This window comes from Gopherus evgoodei, unplaced genomic scaffold (genome assembly GCF_007399415.2).
Source record: "Gopherus evgoodei ecotype Sinaloan lineage unplaced genomic scaffold, rGopEvg1_v1.p scaffold_33_arrow_ctg1, whole genome shotgun sequence".
In the NCBI taxonomy this organism is placed as follows: domain Eukaryota; kingdom Metazoa; phylum Chordata; order Testudines; family Testudinidae; genus Gopherus; species Gopherus evgoodei.
This window is the reverse complement of record NW_022060005.1, coordinates 2,721,335-2,746,420: the sequence shown is the minus strand read 5'-3', so window position 1 is coordinate 2,746,420 and position 25,086 is coordinate 2,721,335. Positions and strand designations below refer to the sequence as shown.

At 45.9% G+C, this 25,086-nt stretch overlaps 2 pseudogenes; one reads left to right on the top strand and one right to left on the bottom strand.

Annotated features, from left to right (window-relative positions):
- LOC115641004 overlaps nt 1–25,086 on the top strand; it is a 161,524-nt pseudogene that overhangs the window by 15,207 nt on the left and 121,231 nt on the right.
- Nucleotides 210–24,189, bottom strand: LOC115641041 (annotated as a pseudogene).

Below are 25,086 nucleotides of genomic sequence, written 5' to 3'. Positions count from 1 at the left end.
AGCTTTGAGAGGGGCAGAGGACAGATTTCATGTGTGAAAATACCTGTTCACACAGGTATGTGAATCCAAATGCTCAAGGCATTGCAAATGAAATTTTCTTCAAACAGTTAAATTTCACTGGCAGGGACGTCCAGCAGATCAGAATATCTCCTCATGATATCTCTTGGTAGCTTCAAGTGCGCTCCACAGATCTCCAAACTTTGGTGCTCACAATTCTGAGCTTCTTAACTGAATGAGCCACATCTTGAAATCTTCAATACCCATCCACTGAAATACAGACAAATCCAAGTCACTTTCGTTGAACTTTTCAGGTTTAATTCGAAAAGAAAGCATTGGGCCAAATCGCTGGAAATCTTGAAATCTGTCAGAAAATTCTGATTCCAGTTCTTGCATGTACATTCTAATCTCAACATCAAATGCAGTGCACTGTTCCACGTGGCATGATAGTGATGTAAGCAGCAAATCAGGACTTAAAAATATCCCAGTACAGTGGTGCTGAAACAATTTTTAAGGTGAGGGTGCTGAGCTGCACCCCTCACCGCCCCAGGATGGGGCTGATAGGTCTCAGGTGGGGTGGCTACAGAGTCCCAGGCCAGCGCCAGGACCCCAGGCCGGCAGCAGAGCCCCCCAGACTGGTGGCTGGGACCCAGGACTGGCAGCGGGCTGAGAGGGGCTGGCGGACAGAACCCTGGCTGGCAAGGGGCCGGCAGCTGGTACCCCAAGCTGGCAGCAGAGCCCCTGGGACTGGTGACTGGCAGGGGGTAAGTGGAACAAAGAACAGCCCCTGGCCCATGTCCCCATATCATGACAAGCTCCAGCCTGGGGACAGGCCTTGGAGCTGCAGCCCGATCACGGTACAAACCACATGGGGAGCCACGGACCCTCCATCGTCCCTTGGTAGGAAGCCTGTAGGTAAGTCTGGTTACTCTCAGAACCCAGAGAGAACAGGCAAAGAAAACACACAAACAAAGACTTCCCTCCACTGAGATGTGAAAGTATCTTGTCTCCTGATTGGTCCTCTGGTCAGGTGTTCCAGGTTCACTGTTTGTAACCCTTTACAGGTAAAAGAGACATTAACCCGTAACTATCTGTTTATGACAGAGCTGTGTCAGGGTAATAGCCATGCAGGCTGCTGTAGGGAGCCATGGACCCTCCTGCCCTGGGTGGGGGGTCCACGGGGTAGGGACATAGGCTGGGGCCTGCTCTTGGCCCACTCCACTCCCCCTGGGCAGGTGGTGGGTCCACAGCTTCCGGCCCTCTGCAGCTTCTGGCTTGGCCGGGGGCAGGGCCTTGGGTAGAAGGCATGGGGCCACAGATGGGGCAGGGGCCCCTGCTCCTCCCACTTTTTGGAAGGATCCACCACCCCTGTGGCAATGCCATTTGGCTCCCTCTCTCTGGCCCAGTCTGGTCAGGACATTTTTTAGGACTAGAATAAAGTCGAGGGTCCCAGGAGATGATGGGGGTGGCAGCCATAACAGTGAACTCATTCCAATGGCCAATTTTTACCTCAAAGTCTCTATCTTTATGAATTTACCCTGTATAAGCTTTATACAGAGTAAAACGGATTTATTTGGCACTTGGATCCCATTGGGAACTGGGTGCTGGAGACAGGAGTACTTGCTGAGCTGTTTTCAGTTAGGTCTGCAGCATTGGGGGCATGGTTCAGACCCTGGGTCTGTTGCAGCAGGCTAGCATGGCCCAAGCCTGCGCTGGTGCATCATGGGTTGCCAGTGCAGAGGACGAGCCTTGTCCTGAGGGCACCACACACAATTTCACACCCATGTTTTAACATCATTTTTCAAACACTCGCATTCTGCTACTTGCTCCAGCCTTTTTAAAGTCCCTTCCACTTCTTCATGTGTAAACTGATGGGCTACATTAAGTAACTTTTTTTTTTAATTTGGTTAGGGTGGTCTGTAGTGCCATCTGTTGGCTCAGACGTGTCAGCACAGACACTTTTTTGAATTTTGATTACAACTGCTATGTTATGCTGTTGGGCTATTGTATTTACTCGATTATTTCAGGTGGCCTCAATACCCCGTCCTTTACTGTGTGCCTTTACATGTCGCACCTTTAACTGTTAAGGGTTCTTTGTTACCCACTGGTAAATTAATTTCCATTCCTCTGAATCTGCAATAGCCGTTTTATCTGATGCTTTTTACCTGTTGTTTTTTTTTTATAATTTTATATTCGGAACTGTATCCACTTCACACAAAAATTACTGTCAGCATAAATATACACAGGCCATGGGGAATTTTTATATTGCCTTAAAACTTGATAAACTGTATGCTGAGCCAATCCATGGTCTAAATGTCCCTGAATTGACTTCCTTTTCTAAGTTAATGGCAGCGTATTTTACAAATTTTCTTTTACTACTATTGCGCTCCTGTCAGTAAACCAGACGTGCTTTTTTTGGCCCACGGAATTTAATTCTTCCAGTGGGGGTGCCTCTACCAAGGCAATTCTTTGCTCCAGAGTGACCCCGGGACATCTATGTTGGTTCCCTTTTTCAATTAGGGCACGTGTCAGCATGTCCGACTTGGACACTGTTTCTGTGATTCTCCCTCTGTTAACTCAAATAAGTGTCCACTAGGTCATTTGGGTCTTTGAGACTTTGCCTCCCATCCATCTCCCTGATAAAATGTACTTGAGAGGAGTGTGAGTGCTTTGGATAGAAATAGGGGCTGTTCCTGTAAGAGGCTCAAAAGATTGTACTGCCCAGTGTTGGCCCTGGGAGGATGGTCCCAGACTAGGAAGGAGTCTAGTCTGTGAAAGAAGCTTATTGGAACGTCTCTGAGGGTGAGATTTACCTGTATTCAGTTTCTCAGTGTATTAGGCTTAGACTTCTGTGTTTTGTTTTATTTTGCTTAGCCCTCGTCCAGACTAACCCGCGGCATCGGCGGGTCAAAATCGATTGCTCGGGGATCGATATATCGCGTCTAGTCTGGACACGATGTATCGATCCCCGAGCGCGCTTACATTGATTCTGGAACTCCATCAACCCGAACGGAGTTCCGGAATCGACACGGAGACCCGCGGACATCGATGCAGCGCCGTCCAGACGGGTGAGTACCTCGATTTTAGAAATTCGACTTCAGCTACGTTATTCCCGTAGCTGAAGTTGCGTATCTAAAATCGATTTTAATATCTAGTCTGGACGTGGCCTTAGTAACTTACTTTGTTCTGTCTGTTATAGAGGGCAAATACTTTATGAATTTACCCTGTATAAGCTTTATACAGTTAGGTCTGCAGCTGCTAGGCACTCACGTTCACAGGAGATCAAAATTTATTTCTGCTCCTTGTAATTTCCTGGATTCATATGCTACTGGCACTAGCTTTCCTTCTTTATAATTTTATAATAGTGTGGCAGCCAAGGCCATGTTATTAGCTGCCAAATGAATAACAAAAGGTTGTGGCTCGTTAGGGAAAAGCAAGGTGTGAGCTGTGAGAGCCTTTTATTTTAGCAGGGTTAAAGCAGAGTCCTGTTTTCCCCATTCCCATTTTGTTTTTGAGCTGTTTCCACAATGGGTGAGTTATTTCAGCATAGTTATAAATATGTGGTCTAAGAAAACTGAATTCTCCTAGGAGTACTTTTAAAGAGCGGGTATTGATAGGGGTCAGCATTTTTACCAGTGCCCTTACCCTCCTCTGATCTACCTGTCTCCCTTCTTGTCCAACGACTATGCCTAGGTATGTAACCTGAGGTAGCACCAACTGAGCCTTGTCTAAGGCCACTTTGAACCCCATTTCCTAAATTAGTGCCAAAACTTTGCTGTTAGTGCTTGAGTTTGTGCCTCAGTTTCCCCAAATATTAAAATGTTGTTTACCAATGAAAACACAAAAGGCCTTTCTTGTGGACTCCACTGGTCTAGTATATTCACAACATGCCAATGGGCAATAGCTGGCCTGTTGTGATATCCCTGGGGCAACTGATAAAAGGTCCATTGTTGCTCCTTTATTGTAAAGACAAACCAATCTTGAGAGTCTGGCTGTAGAGGTATGGCAAAGAAATAGCCAAATAAATAACCAAAAAGTGCAAGCCACATAGAAATATTTCTATAACCTGTGTCATATCAGCCACAGTAGGGGCCATAGGGATGGTGCCCTTATTGATTTTTCTATAACTTGTTAAACACCAGGATTGGTCGTTTGCCTTTAGCACTGGCCACACAGGGAAGTTGAAGGATGAATTCGTTTTTCTAATGAACCCCTGTTCTAATTCCTGGATGGTTTGCACCAGTTGAGCCTTTGCCTCTCTCGGGTAAGAGTATTGTTTTTGGGGAGGCACAATTCCCCAACAATCTTAACACAAGCATTAATTTTACCACAATCTGGGTGTGTGCGGTATTGGTTTTTTTTTTCCCCTGAGTCCATACTGAGGGGAATTTCAAGCGCCACTTTTCAGCTTGTTGAGCTGTAAATGCAGTTACTGGTCTCTCACCCAGGGGCGGCTCCTTGCACTAGCACGCCAAGCGCTGTGCCTGGGGCAGCGGGCCATGGGGGGCGCTCTGCCGGTCGCCGCGAGGGCGGCAGGCAGGTTGCCTTCGGCGGCAGGCCTGCGGAGGGTCTGCTGGTCCCGCAGCTTTGGCAGACCTCCTGCAGGCTGCCACCGAATTCGCGGGATGGGGGAACTCCCGCAGGCAAGCCGCCAAAGGCAGCCTGCCTGCTGTGCGTGGAGCAGCAAAATACTTAGAGCCGCCCCTGCTCTCTCCCCCTTTCATTAATATGATATCCTGCCCGATTTTTCCTGAATGGGGAGGGGGAAATTTCTAACTTCCAAAGGTTACCTCTAGGCATATTGATTACCACATTGTTTTTGAATAGCCTGTCGGATCCCAGAATAATTTCATCAACCATATCAGGAGTTTGGATCAAATCCCCTAATGTCTCAAACCCTTGCACCAAAAAGGGGACTTGGGTCTATTCCCACCCGAGACTAGATTTCCCTTGAAAGGATTTTAAAGCTACCTGTTTGTTTGTTTTTTTACTTTTGGTGCTGTTTTGATTAAGGATACAGTGACTACTGTATCTATTAAAGCTAGTGTAGGGGTATATCCACCCTGCTGAATGTACGCACATGGTCATCCCCTGGGATTCCAGGAGACCTTACCTATGAACCTCCACCTCTGTGCCCCTACTGGTGGTGGGGATTCCTCATTCAACGGTCCCCTCTATTCTTGCTCCAGAAAAGGGACTGGGTCCGGGAAGCATTGCAGTGAGGAGGAAGAGGGTGGTGCACTAGGAGTTATGCTAGTCACCTCTTTTAGTGGAGTTTGCAACCTCATGGCTTCCCTGACTAGGTCTAGTGTAGGGGCCCTGTTCCACTGTTCTTGGTTTGCCCCGTGCTGCATTCGTGTTCTCCAGGCTATCCGGCAAACTTCATAGAATATCAGGGTTGGAAGGGACCTCAGGAGGTCATCTAGTCCAACCCCCTGCTCAAAGCAGGACCAGTCCCCAACTAAATCATCCCAGCCAGGGCTTTGTCAAGCCTGACCTTAAAAACCTCTAAGGAAGGAGATTCCACCACCTCCCTAGGTAACCCATTCCAGTGCTTCACCACCCTCCTAGTTAAAAAGATTTTCCTAATATCCAAGTTCATTTTCTGTGTACCCACCTCCCTCCTTTGACTGCTGGGAGGAGGCTGTCTGATATTGTCAGAGGTCTGGGTATAACCGATCTCCTTGTTGTCCCTGGTTTCCCCGTCCACGGGAGTGGCCTCTAGTATATCCTCCTTGGGACCCCGTGATTCCCTTTGTGCTGCTTTTATTGGTGGAAGTGCTGGTTCTAATGCAGTTACATAGCAGCTCTTTTTTCTTTTTTTTTCTTTTTTTTTTAATAGTGGGCTGTGGTCCAGAATGGGTAGTTATTGGTTGGACCAAGCCTCATAATCTCACTGCTGACAAAATCAGGAAAAATGTGAGGTTGGAGACCGCAGTGTCATGAAGCAATCCTGCCAAGCTCATACTCATATGGGACTCATCCTAGTGTAGTAGGATTTTTGTATAATTTAATATGAAGAATCAAAATTTTTTGTATAATTTAATATGAAGAATAAAAAATAAGGTAATATAGCATGTATTAAATGTATTGATTGGCCTAATGTGCCATTGGTAGAGATGCATCAGCCAGAATCTGTGTGTCTGGACTGATTTCAAGGCAGTAATAGACCTTTGAGGGTCACCACTTTGTTAAAGGTTTAGCATTTTAAAATAAGTAAAAGAATGCAATGATTGTTTTTCTTTTGCATTGCAACGTAATGTACCTGTTCAAAATATTCTGGGTAAATTAATTGCGTTTTGTGTGTGAATGAGAAATGTGTGTTAAGTAATAAGTGTGAAGGCCATCACTAAACCAGATATTCTAGGGAGGAACTGGAAACATACGCAAGGTCACCAGAAGGCTGCAACACACCCCTATTGAAATGTCAAAGGAGGGCAGATTGATGACTCAAAAAATAAGACAGGCACCTATCAATACGGACAAAATAGCTGTAATAAAAACCAGAATTTTACCAGTAGCAGCTGGCCAACAAAATGCTGCCTTAGGAGACTGATAGCAGACTTACTCATAGAAATACTAATTTTACAAGTGCAATTATTGTTTTTTTCCTCAGCCCTGGCCTCCTGCCTATCAGTAATGAACAATTAATGAAGGGTAAGGGTTAGGGTAGGATAAGGGTATTTGTGTAGCCAGATAGAGACAGTTTTGTTCAAATATGACAAAAATATATACATTAAGAGAGACTCTTCTTTTCCCCATATCTCCTTTAATTAATCAGTTTTGATAAAATTTGAAATGGTGTTAGTTTTTTAGAGACCTCTCATATTGCGAGGCCCTAATCTGTATCTTAGTTATTTTAAGCCTTAATCCAACCTTGGGTGTAGGAAAATCCCTGCTCCCAGCCTTCCCTCCATTGTGCTGAGATCATCTCCCTCCATAAGGCTGAGTCAGATTCCTGCCCCTGTGCTGCCCCTTGTGGCCATTTCACTCCTCTCCATGGGCAGAGACTCCCCCAGGGCAGTAAATGCTGGGACTTTCCCAAAGGTCTCTGGCCCCATTGCATTCACTGGCTCCCCTCCTTCCTGTCATTACGTTCCTGCCCCCATTACCCACATACTCTAGGGGCACTCACCCTTTCCCTGTTCCTAGAGCTCAAGGCACAACCCTGTTAATTTAGCACCCACTCATACCCTTCTGTGGTCTCAGGGCATAACCTCACACTCTGCGGCTTTGCAGGGTCTTTTACGACTGAAAGCACTTTACACAGTAATATCCTTAATCTCTATTTATGAACAAATACCAAAACAGAATGCACACACTAAGCATACAATGCTCATCATTCCCAATAAGGCAGATGAAGTTTTCCTGATTGCCAGTCAAGATCAGGTCACTGGGGACTCCAGCATTCTGCACAATGTAGTTTGCAGGGTGTTGAGTTCAGGAAGCTCTGATCTTGGGCTGGGTCCTGGAATTGGTTCCAAAGAACTTGCTTCTGAACCCCAGTTTATATAGTGAAATGTGAGTCCTGCTTAGCTATACCTTAATCATTTTACTGAAGTATTACAAAATAATTATTTACTAATCCTAACATATTGTAAAACAATTCTTTAACCAGTCATACCCCACCACCTTAGATGATTTTAGTCTTGTAAAATTAGTTATGTAACAGACAGAAACAGAGAACCAGACAGAAACCAGACAGATAAACAATAGAGAAGTGGGGATCATAAAAGCAAAACAATAAAGAAGTAGAGGTTTCACACCCACAACTGTTAAGTGATTTCTTGCCAGACAGAATGCTATCAAACAGGTTTTTTGTTTTTGTTTTTTTACACATTTTAATATCTGTTTTCTTTATCCAGTCATGGTGGGTGCTATTAGGACAGAATCTCCTTCTTAACAGCCTGATATTATACAATCTTTATGTAATTTAGATGGAATGTGGGGATGTGACTTTCTGCTTCTTGGCTCATGGCTCCTGCTCTCTTAATATGGCTGCAGAAAAAGGCCTCAGACATTACAGATACTGTATATAAAAGGGAGCAGTTCAGCCCAGTCTGAGCTGATGGAGGAAGAGAGCGTACATACGCTATGAGCTCCTGCCTGGAAGCTGCTAGAGTTGCAGACTGTGGAGGCCAAACATGCTGAGTCCACTGTGGGGCCTCAGTCGACCACAGACAGAGAGGGAGAGAGACGGCCACTGCTGGCGGAGGAAATGCCAGAGCTGAAATCATACTAGGAAGCAGCCCAGGAAGAGCATTTTTTTGAGATTGTAACTTGAACCTGAACCCAGGGCTACTGGTTTTACAGGGCCCTGGGCTGAGACCTAGTGGAGTAGGGTGGACCCAGGTCCCCCTACCCCTTCCCACACCTACCCCTGGGTGCAGTGGGCATCCAAGGGACTGGACGCTACTGCCAGAGATAGTGACTATTGGGCACTTCTACCAGAGGCTAGAGCCACTAGGCACTACAGCCCCAGATTGATTGATTCTTGCCACTGAGGACAGGGACAGACATACTAACTCTGGCCACAGGGTTTTGCTGCCCTGAGGGTAAGGGCAGCTCCCAGATCTCCAGCTATTAGAATCCACTACTCTGACCGCAAGGAGCCACACTCACAGAAAAGGGGCATTTTCCCCCCTTTCTTTCCCTGATAGCCTGAAATCATGCTACATCCTGCTACCTAAACCGGAATGCTGACAGAATGTGTACTGACAGTTCTACAGGTACAACACTCTTCTCTCGCCGCCCATTGCTTGAAACTCTTCTGAACATGGAATCAAAGCCCGTTAATCCCAGTATCTTTACTTTTGTTTTTCATTTTTATCTCTCCCCCGCCCCCAAATTCCCTCCTCTTGTTACTTCACCTGTTGCTCTGTGTTGCCTCCAGATGCGGTAACCGCCCAGAACCATGAGAATGGCCAAGGCCATGAGAACAGCCAGGAGAGCCAGGATCACCCAGAGAGCCACTTTTGAGGGATGGATCCTTGGGAAAAACAGCTCTGCAAGCGAAAGTGTCATTGACTTGGGAGCAAACGTGCAAAATGAAGGCAGGAAACTGTGCCAGTGGTGACACTGGGACTAGTTACAAGACTCTCACAGGGAAATACACAGGGAGATGTGGATCCTTTGTGCCTCGTCTTACTGAGCATGGTTAATTAATGGGAGGGGGTAAGTTGGGGGTAGGGAGGAGCATGGAAATTTAGAGAAAAAAATCCTCCTGCGTCTTGGAGTGATGCTCGCTATAGGGTCCTTGCTATGTGGTTATTGTGGTGTATTGAAAACTGTTGTGACAAAGTTCCTCCTCTACCTTGGTGGGTCTTGCACTTATTGGCAGATTTGCTCACCTCAGTCTGGGTCAACACCTCCTGTGTCTGATCAGGAGTTGGGAGGTTTGGGGGGAACCCAGGCCCACTCTCTACTCTGGGTTCCAGGCCAGGGCCCTGTGGATTGCAGCTGTCTATTGTGCTTCCTGTAACAGCTGCAACTCCCTGGGCTACTTCCCCATGGCCTCCTCCAAACACCTTCTTATCCTCACCACAAGACCTTCCTCCTGGTGCCTGATAACACTTGTACTCCTTAGCTCGCGCTCGCGCCACACCTACCTGACTGGATTGAGCTCCTTTTTAAACCCAGGTGTCCTGATTAGCCTGCCTTGATTGGCTGCAGGTGTTCTAATCAGCCTGTCTGCCTTAATTGGTTCTAGCAGGTTCCTGATTACTGTAGTGCAGCCCCTGCTCTGGTCACTCAAGGAACAGAAAACTACTTATCTAGTGACCAGTATATTTGCCCTCTACCAGACTCCTGTACCCCACCGGTTTGGGTCTATCACACTGTGTAGAAATCACAAACTGTCACTTTGAATCCTGAGGGGTTTTCTGGTGCTGCTTGCAGGCTAGGGGGCTATATCAGGATCATGTAATCTGGGGCCTCAACCATCAATCTGCAAAGAGCGAGCCTAGAGCAAGGTAGGCTGTGTTCTGCCTCTCTGCCTATGGGAGCAGCCTGCTTTCTCACTTTCTGTACTTGGCTATTGTGTGTTAGAGTTCTCAGTTCTTAGGAATAAAGCAATGTTACATTACAACCTTCCAGGAAGAGTATTTATGTTTGTTTCCAACTCTCTGTGGGTATGCTGTGAACACAACAATCACGTGGTACTGGCATACCATAAGCTTAGCAGGGCAGCACTATGAGATCTCAGATGAATACTGCTCGACAAATGTATTTAAATATTTAGACATTATTATGATAGTGGTGAACTACTCATTCTGTACTAACAAAGTTAGTTGATAATACATACAAATTGGAACCTTTTTTCTAAAAAAAATAAGGTACTCTTAGCTAAGAGTTTGTTTCTACATGTTTTGAGCCTGATCCTTTATTGCTTGCACTGCCAAAACTCTCATCGACCTGGTTATGCAGTAATGGCAGGATCAGGCCCACTGTGTGACTGTGAAATAAAAAAAAAGCCCACCATTTACATTCATGAGATGATGCTGGCTGTGGAACTCTGCATTTACTGCCTTCTGTGCAAATAAATACAAGCTATGGCCTGATACTTAGTTCTCACTGGGGCAAAACTCTCATTTAGGATGGTGGGAGTTTTGTCAGAGTCTGCACTGCAGGACAGGGCCCATAGTGCAGCTCTCACTCTGATGTGGTATTCTTAGATGTAATCTGAGGCTACGTCTACACTACACAGCTTTTATCGACATGGATGTGTAGTTACAGCTGTGTTGCTACAAGTCATGTAGTGTACCTGCTATTTCTTGGCTCTCCTGCTAACAAAAAACTTCCACCCCCCAATGAGTGGCGTTTGCATTGTCAGCAAAAGAGTGCTCCAGCTGACAACACACTGGCACTTGATGTCGCAAAATTTTGTCTTTCGAGGGTGGGAGGAGGGCGGAACACTTCTGAAAGACAAAAGTTTTGTCATTCAGTTGCCAGTATAGACATAGCCTTAGGTTATGTCTAAACTATGCAGCTTTTAGTGACGCGGCTGTGCTGCTACAGCCGTGCCTCTAAAAGGCACACAGTATAGTCACTGTTTGCCAGCAGGAGAGAGCTCTCCTGCCGACAAAAAACGTCCACCCCCAATGAGCGGCGTTAGCTTTGTTGGCAGGAAAGCGCTCTTGCTGACAACGCACTGTTCACACCAGTGCTTGTTGTCAGCAAAATGGTTGTCTTTTGGGGGTGTAGACAAAGCCTAAGTAGCAATGCTCAGACCATATCCTGGGCTCTCTTGTGCTATTCAGGAAAAATGACTTCATCAGCCAGAGGGATAGCTCAGTGGTTTGAGCATTGGCCTGCTAAACCCAGGGTTGTGAGTTCAATCCTTGAGGGGATCATTTGGGGCTTGGTCCTGCTTTGAGCAGGGGGTTGAACTAGATGATCTCCTGAGGTCTCTTCCAGCCCTATAAAGACTCAGAAGCACTCACTGAGAACAAAGGAAAAATTCCTACCACTGAGAACTGTGATCTACACAGAGAGAAGTTAGATACAAATATACATGCTCTTGCTGGAAGGTTGCAGCGTAATATGACTTTATTTCTTAGAATCCAGAACCTTAACACACAAGAACCCCACAACAGAGAGAGGGGTGCTCCCCAACGCAGTGGTCACAACTCACCCCACCTTGCTTTATGTTGCAGTGTAACACTATAACACGCTATATCCCATCTAACAACCTGTACCCCCAGGTTCACCATAATTATATAGTTATGGTATATTTTGTACAAAGTATGCCTTGTGAGGTATCACTGGAAAATGTTTAATCTACTGAACATCACTGTTCTGTTAAAATGTGTACATCAACATTGTATGTGGAAATATGAGATTTTATTATGTTTGTTAATGAAATATGTTGTAATTCTGGGAAATGTCCACAGACTAGCTCCTCAGAGACGACAAAGAACTGACCACAGGTGTTAATTATGCTATTAGCTGCTGAAGCAACCATTCATAAGAACATAAAAACGGCCATACTGGGTCAGACCAAAGGTCCATCTAGCCCAGTGTCCTGTCTTCAGACAGTGGCCAATGTTAGTTGCCCCAAAGGGAATGAACAGAACAGGTAATCATCAAATGATCCATTCCCTGTCTCTCATTCCCAGCTTCTGGCAAACAGAGGCTAGGGATACCATACCTGCCCATACTGGCTAATAGCCATTGATGGACCTATCCTCCATGAATTTATCTAGTTCTCTTTTTAACCCTGTTATAGTCTTGGCCAGGGGTCGGCAACCTTTCAGAAGTGGTGTGTCGAGTCTTCATTTATTCACTCTAATTTAAGGTTTTGCGTACCGGTAATACATTTTAACGTTTTTAGAAGGTCTCTTTCTATAAGTCTATAATATATAACTAAACTATTGTTGTACGTAAAGTAAATAAGGTTTTTAAAATGTTTAAGAAGTTTCATTTAAAATTAAATTAAAATACAGATCCCCTCCGGACCTGTGTGCCACTGAAAATGAGCTTGAGTGCCGCCTTCGGCATGCGTGTCATAGGTTGCCTACCCCTTGTCTTGGCCTTGATAACATCCTCTGGCAAAGAGTTCCACAGGTTGACTGCATTCTGTGAAGAAATACTTCCTTTTGTTTGTTTTAAACCTGCTGTCTATTAATTTTATTTGGTGACCCCTAGCTTTTGTGTTATGTGAAGGGGTAAATAACACTTCCTTATTTACTTTCTCCACACCAGTCATGATTCTGTAGACCACAATCATATCTCCCCTTAGCCATCTCTTTTCCATGCTGAAAAGTCCCTATTTTATTAATCTCTCCTCATATGGAAGCTGCTCCATATCCCTAACCATTTTTGTTGCCCTTTTCTGAACCTTTTCCAATTCCAATATATCTTTTTTGAGATGGGGCGACTACATCTGCATGCAATATTCAAGATATGGGCGTACCATAGATTTCTATAGAGGCAATATGATATTTTCTTTCTTATTATCTATCTCTTTCTTAATGGTGCCCAAATCTGTTCGCTTTTTTGACTGCTGCTGCAGATTGAATGGATGTTTTCAGAGAACTATCCACAACAACTCCAAGATCTCTTTCTTCAGTGGTAACAGCTAATTTAGACTCCATCATTTTATATATATAATTGGGATTATGTTTCCCAATGTGCATTACTTTGCATTTATCAACATTGAATTTCATCTGCCATTTTGTTGCCCAGTCACCTAGTTTGAGAGATCCTTTTGTAACTCTTAGTCTTCCTGGGACTTAACTATCTTTAGTAATTTTGTATCATCTGCAAATTTTGCCATCTCACTGTTTACCTCCTTTTTCAGATAATTTATGAATATGTAGAGTAGGACTGCTCCCAGTACAGAACCGAGGGGGACAACACTATTTACTTCTCTCCATTCTGAAAATTGACCATTTATTCCTACCCTTTGTTTCCTATAATTTAACCAGTTACCAGTCCACGAGAAGACCTTGTGACAATCTGTATCTCGGGGGAACACCCTGCACCCCCAAGTTCATCCTTATAATATGATTGTATAGTATCCAATGCAGAGTTTGTCATGTCGGATGTCTTCAGAAAGCTCATGATGCACTGAGCATTGTTGTTATAGTAATGTTGTAATTTCATTTATATAGTTATGAGGCTGAAAATTTGCCCTCATGGCTTATAACAAGCCCAGGCAAAATTCTCCAAGAGCAGGGGGCAGTTCACACCTCATCAGGGCATGTATGGGACAAATCCAGCCCAGCCTCAAAGGAACAAAGAACACTTTGTTGCCTAGGCAGCAACAAAGGATCTGTTGGACTCTTGAGTGAGTCACCCCCCTTCCTTTGGTCAGTTTGGGACTGCAATGAGATAATGCTCACCTGACTCTAAAGGGGGGGTGCAAAGCCAAGAAGGAAAAAAAAACATGATAAAAGAGAGAGATGTTTGCCATGCTTGCTCTCTCTTCCATCTTCATCTACAGACACCCTCGAAGAGACTGAAGCGCTGATCAGAGGGGAGAGCCTGGCTAAAGGGCAGCCAGCCAGCCTGTGGTGAGAAGCATCTAAGCTTGTAACAGCACTGAAAGTGTTAAGTTCAACTTAGAATGCGTTTTGCTTTTATTCCATTTGACCAAATCTGACTTGTGCTTTGATTTATAATCACTTAAAATCTATTTTTTATAGTTAATAAATTTGTTTGTTTATTCTACCTGAAGCAGCGTGTTTGGTTCAAAGTGTGTCAGAGACTCCCCTTAGGATAACAAGCCTGGTACATATGAATTTCTTTGTTAAATTAATGAATGCATATAAGCTTGCAGCATCCAGCAGGCATAACTGGACACTGCAAGATGGAGGTTCCTAGGGTTATGTCTGGGACTGGAGATATTGGCTACTTTCATTTGGTTGCACAATCCAAGCAGTGGGTGGCCAAAAGTGCTCACTCATGTAGCTGGGAGCAGCTTACATGCTAGAGGGTGTGCGTGAACAGCCTGGGATGGAGGGGAAGGAGGGTGTCCTCATAGCAGAACAGGGTAAGGCTGGCTCCCAGAGTCAAGGATTGGAGTGACTGAGCAGATCACCAGTCCAGAAAACACCAGGGGAACGAACTGTCCATTTATTCCTATCCTTTGTTTCCTATCTTTTAACCAGTTACCAGTCCATGAGGGGACCTTCCCTCTTATTCCATGACAGCTTACTTTGCTTAAGAGCCTTTGCTGAGGGACCTTCTCAAAGGCTTTCTGAAAATCTAAGTACACTATATCCACTGGATCCCCCTTGTCCACACGCTTGTTAACCTCCCTCAAAGAATTCTTGTAGATTGGCAAGACATGATTTCCTTTTACAAAAACCATGTTGACTATTCCCCAACCAATTATGCTAATCTATTTGTCTGACAATTTTGTTCTTTACTATAGTTTCAACCAGTTTGCCTGCTAATGAAGTCAGGCTTACCGGCCTGTAATTGTTGGGATCACCTCTGGAGCCCTTTTTAAAAATTGGTGTCACATTAGCTATCCTCCAGTCATTTGGTACAGAAGCTGATTTAAATGATAGGTTAAGGACTGCAGTTAGTAATTCTGCAACTTCACATTTCAGTTCCATGAGAACTCTTGGGTGAATACCATCTGGTCCTGGTGACTTATTACTGTTTAGTTTATCAATTTGTTTCAAAACCTCCTCAATCTGGGACAGTTCCTGAGTTTAGTCACCTAAAAAGAATGGCTCAAGTTTGGGAATCTCCCCCACATCCTCAGCCATGAAGACCGATGTAAAGAATTCATTGAGTTTCTCTGCAATGGCCTTATCATCCTTCAGTGCTCCTTTAGCATCTCTATCGTCCAGTGACCCCACTGGTTGTTTAGCAGCTTCCTGCTTCTGATGTGGTTAACAAAAATTGCTATTACTTTTTGAGTCTTTGGCTAACTGTTCTTCAAATTCTTCTTTGGCCTTCCTAATTATATTTTTAGACTTCACTTGCCAGAGTTTTGCTCCTTTCTATTTTCCTCACTAGGATTTAACTTTCACTTTTTAAAGGATGCCTTTTTACCTCTCACTGCTTCTTTTACTTTGCCATCGGGGGGACTGTAAACAAAGGATTTGCATTTCATCCCCAAAGATGTCTGAAACTTCACATCCGCAGAAGGTGTGAACAAGAAATTTACAATTCACATGAAAGAGGCTTTAAATCTCACGTACACAGGGGATCATTTTGTTCACATCCCAGTGGGGTTAATCCTTGAAGAGAGGAGGAGGTTATAAAATAAGAGAGAGTGATCTCCACATTACCTCTCCTTCCCCATCTCTATTCACAGCAACAAGATTGCTTGAAAGACAATAGGAGCATCATTTAATTGTGTGTGTTTTGGATGGGGTGGGGGGAAAGAGGTGTGATCCTAGCTGGAAGGCTTTCTAGTAAGTATGGACTGCTGAAAGTTTTTGGGTGTGAGAAACCTTTTTGCTTTCACATCTCACTTAGCTTGTTAAAGTTTAGGAATTAGTCTGCAGTTTTATCTTTTTTTAAAATTTTTTGTGTAACCAATTCCGACCTTTATGCTTTATCACCACTTAAAATCTACCTTTCTCTAGTTAATAAACTTGTTTTATTGTTATCTCACCCAGTGTGTTTTGGTTGAGGTGTTTGGGGAACCTCTACTCAGATTAAGAAAGGCACCAGCAGAATCCTTTCCTTTGATAAAATGACTGACTATTAATGAGCTTGCATTGTTCAGTAGCATGCTGGACACTACAGGATGAACATTTCTGGGTTGTGAGGCTGGGGCTGGGGAATTTGCTGGTGTCACCTTACATGTAGTTCATGAATAGCTTGGAGAGCATTCATGTACCTTTGCTGGGAGTGACTTTACATGCTGTGTGAACAAAGCCGGGAGAGGCTGCTTTTCACTAGCAAAGCAGTGTAAAAAGCACCCTGGGCTGAAGAGTTAAAGGGACACAGTGGTTCAACAGTCCAGAATGTACCCTAAGGGGTGTCACAAACACAAGTTTATTTCTTAGAATCCAGAACCTTAATAGACAAGAACCCAAACCCGGGGGAGGGGGACTGCTCCATTAGGCAGCGGGCACAACCCACCCCATTGTGCTTTAGGTTGGCTTGTCTATAGCAACAATTAGTGTGCAGCAAGTTGGGGAGTAAATCCACCTTGAACCAGTCTGCTGCACCCTAACTGTCTGTGAGGACCCTCAACCATGCACTAAAACTTCCCTGGTGCACTTTGATTTGTCCCTGTTTCAAAGCAGTGTAGTTGAAAGCACACTACAAAATTGTTAGTTCATGTAGCAGGGTCCACACAGACAGTTAGTGCTTACCAGGCTAGTGAGAGGCAGATTTACACCCCAGCTTACCACAAACTAACTGTTCCTGTAGACAAACCCTGATTCTGCTTGCACACTTCGCTACAGAGCCCTCTAACCTGCAAACAGGACTTGGAAAAAAACCCACTCTTAAGGTGATAGCTTGCAATTCCAACACAGACCTCACTATACCACAAGAATAAAGGAGAATTCCCTCACCTCACATTGAGAAGAGTGATAATTGTTGGGTCCCAATCTGTTATGAAAAACTGGCCAATGGCATAACAGCCTGCAAGGTGCTAAACACTCTCAGCTCCTACTGGAGTCAAAGGGTACGTCTACACTATAATTAGCACCTGCAACTGGCCCATGTCAACTGACTGAGACTCACTGTGCCTGGGATAAGGGGCTGTTTAGTTGCAATGTAGCTGGCCTCAGGCTGAAACCCAAGCTCTGGGACCCTCCCACCTCACAAGGTCCCAAAGCCTGGTCTCCAGCCCAAGCACGAACATCTACACTACAGTTTAACAGCACCTTAGCCTGAGCTCTTTAAACCTGAGTCATTTGGCACAGGCCAACAGCTGGTATCTAATTGCAATGTAGACATATCCAAAGACAACTGTGGTTGTTCAGGACTTTCCAAGAACTGCTCAGCATCTTGAAGGTTCAGGCCAGTAAATAGGAGACACAATGATAAATACTATCCGCCCATGTCTGCAGCGTCTCAGTCTCTCCATGTGTAGCATAGACGGGCACTGACCTGCTACATAAATTGTTGACTCTCTCTCCTGGTTGAGTTGTGGGATTCGTGACACAGCAGGAAACTTTCTGGTTGGACTCTTCTGTTATAGCAATAGCAATCTCTGCTTGAAACAGGCCATCAGCCTCTAGGGATATTTTTTCAGAGCCTGATGGTAAGAGCTGCCCCTGGTGATCTCTCCACTGAGCCTCGGGCACTGGCTACCATCTGGATGATCGACATACCACCCGGATACCTCCATCCTGATGTCCCCACACAGAGATGTCAGGATCAGAGCCCAAACCTACAGAAGCAATAAATGAACCTGTGATAATCCTGCAGTGCCCAGTAAAGAGCCAAAAGCTTTATTACATTGTTACCAAAAGCAATTTCCTGTTAAACTAATAATCAAATGTGAATCCATGAATGTGCTGGTCAGTTAATCTGGTCAGATTCATATTTGATAGGCAGTAAAATTCATATTAATGTCAGGGCTGTTCTATGCACAAATTTGCTCCACTTTAGTTAAATTGGTTTAGTAATCAAGTGCAGATCCCTGTGTGGACACTCTTAAATCAAGAAGGAATTAACTCAAGCTAAAGCAATACAAACCCTTTCCAAACACTTTTAGGAGTGTCCACACAGAGCTTTGCACTAGTTCATCAAAACTAGTGCCCATGTATGTGTAGACAAACATTAAATTAAGTCGCAGATAAAAAACCCTTGTTATAGGGGAGTTTGGGTTGCTTGGCAGTGCCTTGCAGCTTTTCAGAATAAATAAGTGAACAGAAGAAAACTGATACAACTGAAAACCAGGAAATACACTCAGCAAAACAGGAAGACCAACACTCACACTTCTCACACCTGATCACACTTGGGGGGTTTATTATTGATGAGCTAAACTGAAATAAAATTATCTGAACCTGAAACAAGAGTCTTGTACCTTAACCAAGGGTGTGAATTCAAACAGATTTCATAATTGCTCTATAGTTACACACTAATGCCCACAAAATACTTGACAATGTGGAATTACGGTTGCCCAGCAATGCCATGTGCCTTTCCAAAATGCAGAGAGTGGCTAAACGTCAGTTTCTGAAACCCAAGAGCTACAAAGTAACGGCACACAGCCCCCCAGCCATGCAACCTTAACTCTGCCTCCTGGGACTGGCAATAGGCACTGGAACTGTTCAGTGAGGGTGGTATCATAATAAACAGACATGAGGGAGGGCTATGGGATGGTGCCATTGCTTGTGTTGTGTTTCCCTGATTTGGATTCCAGCATCTATCTGCCTGCACTCCCACTGCCTTCCCCATGTTCGGAGTCACTTTAGTGACTGGTGGAGGGATTAATTTGAGCAGACTGGCAGAGCTGTCACTGCAATATTAGGAGAGGTACATGTACCTTGAGGGATCAAGTATGTCTCATTTCAGTGCTGAGTTCTGTAGACTGTGTCAGTAGAACTGCACAGAGGCATCTACTTGCCATGGGGATTATCAGCAGTCTGGTGCTCGCTGCACCTGACCTAAACTTCATGTCACAGTTACAAAACCAGCTACACCTGTCCCCGTGCCAGTATCTCTGGCAGCACATCCAGGGGTCAGTTGCCCTGCCTTTACCTGTCTTTGGATTCTGTATATGAATCCCAGTTACTCTGCGGGTGCCAGACAGGAGCCAAAATCAATCCCAACCGGCGACATCAGTTTGGGGAGGTTCAGAATCATCGTTTGGCCCCAGGTGTGCACAAAAGAGTTATACTTACCACCTGTTAATATCACCTGACTTTTTATTGATGTTTGTGTATCTCATTAACCCCTGGCTCTAATGACCTCAACTTTAGCCCACTAACCCTACCGCAGTGTCCAATAAGTCACAGCAATTTTCAAAACAATCTGAATCTGGGTCTGGATTTAGAACCCTCAGAAAAAACAGCTGTTAACTGTAAACTAGTATAAACCTTAAGCAGAGCAGAGCTACTGCCCCACCTTAATGAGAAAAACCAAGTTTCATCTCACAATGAACCCTCTGACTCCACTTATTACCCTCTTGAAGACGTCAAAGTATCAGAACAAGTTACTGACCTGCCACCTGTAGTTCCAATAAAGCTGCTTCATAAGAGACACTGGACTGAAAAAAACACGTGTACTGCCCATCGTCTGAGGGTCGGATATCACCTATTCTCAGAAAAACGCTCCCATTGGTGATGTTGTCTTTCAAGAGCTCAGTTCTTCCTCGATATTCCAGCATCTGCTCACCATACTGATCCTGCCCATCGCAGTACAGGTGCACAACTGGAGAGCATCAGGATCGGAACACCCTCACCTCCATGTTCTCAGCACTCATCCTGGGGGAGAGGTGGCAGGGCAGGACAGCCTCCCCACCTAGCGAGGTAATGATTAGACAGTCAGGTCCAGTCACTGTGAACTGTGCTGCGAAATGTACAATGAAAAATGGAAATTAAATCAGCGAGGGGCTGGGGGTGGCATTAATTCAGCAGTAAATCACACAGTGAGAGAGCGTCCTGCATTAAGTGAACACCTCATACCCATGCAGTGCCCTAGACTTGTCTACAAGTACAGAGAGTCACAGGCTTGGGGTAACTGCACCTCTGACTCCCTCTGTGGTCTGCTCAAGTCATGTCCCCTTAGGTCTCAGGCCTCCAGCCATCACATCTCTCTGGGCAGAGACCCGTGTCCCACTCCCGCAACACTGGGGTTTCAGGCTTGCAGCCCCCTGCAATTCACTGTGGTTTTTCCAGCAGGCTTAACCAAAGGCCAGCACCTGTGCTTTGCTTTCTCTCCCAGGGCTATGAACAGTGTGTGCCAGCAGTTACCAGCAGCCCAAGAGCTCTTTCAAAGCAGAGAACATTGAAGGACGAAAGCCTGAGAAAACTAACCATAAACCAATAAGAGGTCTGAACACATTACATTTATACGGAAGGATTCTCATCTGGCACATGGGACTCTCTGATAGGTTCCAAAGTCCTTCAAACCTTCTCTAAGGGTTTATCCTCTTGAGTAACAGGTCCTATTGGTTTGTAGCCCAAGATCCCAGGCCTCTGACCTGTTTAAATCAAGGGGTTTTTTTTACCAAATATCTTTGTTCTCTTTGGCTTCTGGGACCTGGTCTGAACTAGTTTGTGCAATTCTCCCTAGAGGTGGCACTTCTCTGCAGCTGTTACCTGTCCCAGCAGTAATTTCCTCCCATGGGTTGTACCTCCTGGAGGAGATGGGGTAACCCTCCCCAATGGAGTAGATTACAATTCTGAGCCCTCAGAGGTGCATGTAACAGGTATAGGTACCATTTATAAAGGGGAAACAAAAAGAACATTCATAAAATTAATTAAATAATCCCCAAAATACCACATGTGGTTGCAATACCTGTCACACGAGTACACATGAGTGTTATAGATTGTTCTTATTATCTCTGAATAGGGTTCAAAACTTCTCACAGGCACCCTGGATAAAATGGCTATTGGGGGCTTGATTCTCTGATACACAAAGAGAGCCACTCCGTCATGGGGCTCCCCAACTGCTGCAGGGATGGTGAAGGGCATGCAAGATGAAAAGCTATGAAAATAGATTATCACCACAATGCAGGCAAAGTCAGAGGCCAGATAATGGAAGGGAGAAGGAGATAGATAGAAAAGTGCGGGAAGCAGAGAACCAGCCATTGTGGAATTGCAGAGGGTGTCTCAGTGAAGAGACTCAGCATCAGGATAAAAAACAATGAGTACTTGCGGCACCTTAGAGACTAACAAATTTATTTGGGCATAAGCTTTCATGGGCTAGAACCCACTTCATCAGATGCATGGAGTGTTAAAAAATAGTATGCAGGTATAAATATACAGCACATGAAAAGACGGAAGTTGCCTTACCAAGTGGGGAGTCAGTGCTAATGAGACAATTCAATTAAAGCAGAAGTGGGCTATTCTCAACAGTAGCATCAGGAGAGACAGAGAGAGCAGTTTAAATTAGCAGGATGGAAATCACAGCAGAAAGGATCCAAAATGGCCAAGTTGCTGTGGAGGCAGCCCCGAGACTGGAGTGGGTAGCTATTATCCCTGAGGGAAGAGAAACAGAAGCTGGCAAATTTCACATCCTCATTGTGACAGGAGCTTTAGCTCTGAGTCCTGATCAGATGTGCCTAGTGCAGCATGAATGATTTGTGGGTTGTTACTTCATAGCTGAAGAGTCGGGGATTCATGATTTATTTGTAGCTGAAGAGTCTGATCTGTGACTTATACAGACTGCCAGTGCAGTGTACAGAAATGGATAGTGTCCCTTTAAATAGTTTGTGAGCCCTGTAGTGGTGCTCACTGTGTTGTGTATTTTAGAAGCTGCCAGAAACCAGCCAGAGCAGTAGTATGTGTTAGGATATAGATAGTCAGGCCTGTCTGCAAAGGCCTATACTTTAAGAATGTAAGTGTATTCTTATCACTTATCTAGTTATAGAGGTACAAAACAAGAATCAAAGTCAGTCTGCCTGTTTATAGGCCTTCTCTCACTATGATAGCCTAGGCTAAGGCCTTTGGCTAAGCAGCAGAAGCAGCCATAAGCTGGGAAGTGAAAGGTCACGTCCTCAGTCACACTGAAATAAGGCAGTTTTGGGCTGTTAAAAAGGTGATCCAATCTATCATCTCTAGATAAAGGAAAGACCCTAGAAGATTTAAAGCAAACTAAGTTTGATAGCATCCTGTCTGGCAAGAACTCACTTATCAATAGCTGGGGTGTGAAATCCTCATTTCTTTGTTGTTCTATCACTGTAGTCCCCATTTCCCTATTGTTTGTCTGTATAATCTGTGTCTGGTTTCGTGATTGTTTCTGTCTGCTGTATAATTAATTCTGTTGGATGTGAACCAATTAACGTGGTGGGATATAATTGGTTAGATAATTATGTTACAATATGTTGGGATTGGTTAGTGAAATTTCAGTAAAATGATTGGTTAAGGTATAGCTAAGCAGAACTCAAGTTTTACTATATAGCAGGGGTCTCAAACACATGGCCTGTGCGGCTATTTCCTGTGGCCCGTCAAGTGGCCCACGCCCACGCCCACCCCCCCTACCTACCTCCAGGCCAGGGGTGGGCAAACTACAGCTGCAGGATTGCCCCCCTTGAGCCCTGCGCCGCTCCCTGAAGCTGCTGTCATCGTGTCCCTGTGGCTGGGGGGGTGGGGTGGGGGGGAGAAGCAGAGGGCTTCCCGTGTGTTGCCCTGGTTTCAGGCACTGCCCTCACCCCCACAGCTCCCATTGGCTGGGAACGGGGAACCGCGGCCAATGGGAGCTTCAGGGGAGGTACCTGGAAGTGCGGCAAGCAGTGTGTGGAGCCCTGCGTCCCTCTCCCCCAGGGGCCACAGGGATATCATTCCAGCTACTTCCCGTAGCGGAGCGGGAGCGGGGCCAGGGCTGGGGCTGGCAGCCTGCCCTGGCCCCAATGTGCGCTGCTGCCACCCCAGAGCCCGAAGCCCTCCTGCACCCTGCCCCCAACTCCCTTCCCTGAGCTCCCTGCCTGCACCCCAACTCCCTGCCATGTCCTACACCCCTCCTGCACCCCAACTCCCTGCCCTGAGCCCCCTGCTGCACTACACACCCCAACCCCCTGGCCTGAGCCGCCTGCTGCATCCCACACCCTTTCTGCACCCTAAGCCCCCTATCTGCACTCCAACCCCCTGCTGCACCTCAAATCCCTGCCCTGAGCCCCTGTCACACTCCTCATGCATCCTCTGGGGGCAGGGCAGGGGCAGAGTTGGAGTGGGGACTTCAGGGCAGTGGAATGGGGGCAGAGAAGGGTTGGGAAGAGGCAGGGCCTCATGGAAGGGATGGAGTGGGGGCAGGGCCGGGGACAGCGAGGAGGGGGTTTCAGTGATGCGACCCTCGGGCCAATGATTTAGCCCTCATGTGGCCCTCATGGTCATTTGAGTTTGAGACCCCTACTATATAGTCTGCAGTCAATCCGGAAGGGGGCGGGAATTGGAATCATGTTTTGCTAAGGGGGGAAATGGGAACAGGGACACAGACAACGCTCTGTGGTGTCAGTGCTGGGAAGGGGGACACTGAGGAAGGAAATTGGAATCATTGCTTGCTGAAAGTTCACACCAATAAACATCGAATTGTTTGCACCTTTGGACTTGGGTATTGTTGCTCTCTGTTCATGCGAGAAGGACCAGGGAAGTGAGAGGGTGAAGGAATAATCATAGAATCATGATTCTATGATTCTAAGCAGTGCTGATCCCCGTGGAACAGTTCAGAATCAATTAATAAGCCCTCTAACAGGATGGATGTAGTATCAAGGCCTGACAAGCTGGTGTATAGATCTTAACCATGGTCAGTGGGGACCCAGCTGTTCCTTGTGGTTTCTCCATGTTACTGATTGTTGTGTAAAGTGCAAAGACACACCAGGCAGGTTGAGCAGATGCTGTTTATAAGACAAGGCAGTGATGCAAGATAGACGGTGATAAGCAGCAATACCAACAGCAGCAAACCCAGTGAGGAGGCCGGAGCTCCTACCTGACACCAGCCTGTGAACCTGTAGAGTGAGGCAGAGAGTGACGTAGCCGGGCAGAGCAGAGCTCACTGTGGAGCCGGGGGAGAACGAGGGAACCTTCCCCATCATCATAGCTTGGTCTGGGGAACAGGAGAAATAACAAACCAGATGGCGAGTGAGTGTGATGCAGTGACAGGACAGTGCCACAAGGCAGTGGGGAGGAGGTAACAAGCCTCACTGTTGCCTGCCATACACCAGAAGGGAAGAGATTTCCCCCACAGTCCTCATCTGCCCTGGCTCTGAGTAGGGTCAGATGTTGCTATGATTAAAACCCAGAACTGCCAGAAGCCAGTCCATACCACGGCTGAGACCTATGGAACTCTCTGCTCTATTTAGATTATGTAAGGACTTGGGGAGCAGTGTGGAAAATAAGCACTGCAGGAAGTACCGCCCACTAGATCCAGAGTGACAGTACTCTGCAGGCCTCTGATTGGCCAAGTGCCCCTACTTAGCTCCAGGGCTTGCTCCAGGAAGATGTCTGAACAACCAGCCAGACCTTTGCCTACTACTATGCTGGACTTTGCCTTGTCTCCTGATCTCTGACCCTGAATCCAGCCTCTTGATTCTAACCTGATAGTACCTCTGGTATCTGACTCTGACCCTGACTCTTGTTTACAGATTCTGATCTGGGTCACCACATCCTTTGCCCCCTGAGATCTGCACTATTTAAACCACTCTCAGGGTACACCTACACCGCAGCTGGGACTGAGCTTCCCAGCGCTGGTAGACAGTCATGCTAGCTCTTCTTGAGCTAGGATGCTAAAAATAGCAGAGTAGTGGAGTAGCCCAGGTGGCAGCTCAAGCTTCCTGCCTGATAACAAACCTGCCTGGACTCCTAGGGTGTGTACCCCCGAGTGGCTAGCTTGAGCCTAGACTGGGATGGCCACCGTGTTGCCCACAGAGAGGCCAGCATTGGCCAGGAAGGGACCCTGACCAGGGTTCCAGGGCACAGACTCACGGCCTCCCTGTTTGATTCCCACTGACAGAGATCTGGAAGGAGGTGATGCACCCCTGCTCTGGCAGAAACCTGTAGGATG